Below are 2,000 nucleotides of genomic sequence, written 5' to 3'. Positions count from 1 at the left end.
CGCTTACATGTTAATTGCAATTACACAGAAAAAAACAGAATGTGCTGCCAAAATATTCATAGGATAATCGCCCTGCAATGACAAGATAATTCTTCCTATTCTTCCCAAACAGAATGTGCATGCCCCATCTAATTACTTTGCAATCTCCTAGGCAAAAATGCTCACGAGGCCCCAGCCCTGCGGGTACCTTTCCATGCTTCTCTGGATCTGCCAAGGGGTTCCTCACACTCGGCACCGCGGACGTGCGGAGCTGGGCGATTTTTCCTGTGTGCATGCGCTGTGAGGCAGAGGGCAGCCTTTGCTGTCCATTGTGAGATGTTTGGCAGCATCTCCGGTCTCCACTCACTAGGTGGCAACAATGTTTATCCACCCCCAGTTTTGACAACCAAAAACGTCTCCGGGCATGGCCAAATGTGCTCCAGGAGGGAAAATCAGCCCCTCATTGGGAGCCACCAGATTAGAGGTATTTGCTCAATTGGTAGGAAGGTCCTGTTTTCAGCAGGAGACCCCCAGCACACACCAGAAAGAGAGAAGTGTGTCTGTGACACCCTCCCTCCCGTGACACTAAGCTGCGCCTCTTCCTGCACCCGGCGCCTGCTGCCCTCTCCCCACATGAAGTCTCAACTCTGAGAAAGCACCCTGGCCTTTCTCCCTCCAGGGATCCCCAACTCTAAAATAATTCCGCTGCCTTCCTCGCTTCCCACGACACCCCCTCCCCCAACACTGGAATCGCGCACGTGTACCTTCCTTCACAAAGCATCGATCTCGCCACCGTTCCTGACCTCAGATCAGAGCGAAGAGGAAGGTGCTCGGAAAAATAAAATATGAATCCATGTGTCCTAAATGCCCACAGAAATGTCTGACGAAATCGTAGGGGGCGTGCACAAGGAAAACAACAAAGTGATTTGGACTCAGAAAGCTGTTCTCAGGGTTTCTTGCTGACTTTGAGGTGCAGGAAACCCTTCAGAGTCTACGGACAGCCCAGCTTCGCATAAAGGGAACAGTTCATGATAATTCTCAACCCTGAATATATGTGGCTAAGGCTGCTGCTGGTAATTTCAAGGAATAAATTAGGAAATTTCCAAAATGGACTCAGTACATCACTGTGATTTGCTTTCAGATACAGTTGCCAAAAGGAGATGTAGTTGGCTTGGGGCATGGACCAGTAAACATTTAATAAAGAGGGCCAGAGCCAGAACGCAGATATTTAGACATTGTGAGTGTAGAGTAGCAACTACTCAACTCCGCCTTCGCGGGTGCATAGACCAAACGTAAACAAATGAGTGCCATTGGGCAGCAATAAAACTTTATTGACTAAAGCAGGCTAGGGACCAGATTTGGTCCAAAGGCCAAGTTTGCCAGTACTTGACTTGGAGAATCCCGCTATTCAGGCATCCAAAATTGACTGAGCGTCGACTGTAGACCAGGCCTCGGGAGGCACGCTGGGGATGCAGGCTAAGCAACTTGCTGACCCAGCGTTTAAGAAGTTTGCAGCCTTGGGCGTGGTTCCATAGTGTAGCGGTGAGCACGTCTGCTTCACACTCAGAAGGTCCTGGGTTCGCACCCCAGTGGAGCCACGGTCCGTGGTCTACATCCACGCCACCCTGAACAAGCCCCATGTCTGATCTCGGAAGCTAAGCAGGGTCGGGCCTGGTTAGTACTTGGATGGGAGACCACCTAGGAAGACCAAGTGCTGTAGGCGTAAATAATAAAAAAATTAAAAATAATAAAAAAAAGTTTGCAGCCTCACGAGGGTAGCGACGTGCAAACAGCAGATCCAGGACAGGGGTGCTGGGGAAACCCAGACGCAGTGATCGATTCTCCACCTGGGCGCAGACGTAGGGGGCGTTTGAATGGAGGTCGCACTACAAAGGCTCCCTAAGCCATTGATCTGTCCCTGGAGACGTGGCTCTCTGCAGAGGCGGCCTCCACACCCCGCCGTGCTTGAGGAAGCCCATCTGTCTCCTGCCATGGGGGCTTCCCACCACAGCCATGTCCAG

General features: G+C 51.2%; 1 non-coding gene across 1 annotated transcript; it reads left to right on the top strand.

Annotated features, from left to right (window-relative positions):
• Positions 1-1,504: 1,504 nt before the first annotated feature.
• Positions 1,505-1,577, top strand: TRNAV-CAC. The gene has a single exon. It is a non-coding gene; the product is annotated as a tRNA-Val (tRNA).
• Positions 1,578-2,000: the final 423 nt, after the last annotated feature.

The sequence above is a fragment of the Pteropus vampyrus genome, unplaced genomic scaffold, assembly GCF_000151845.1.
Source record: "Pteropus vampyrus isolate Shadow unplaced genomic scaffold, Pvam_2.0 Scaffold214, whole genome shotgun sequence".
NCBI classification, from domain to species: Eukaryota; Metazoa; Chordata; class Mammalia; order Chiroptera; family Pteropodidae; genus Pteropus; species Pteropus vampyrus.
Note: the sequence above shows the minus strand (reverse complement) of the source record. Positions and strands in the feature narration are given on the sequence as shown.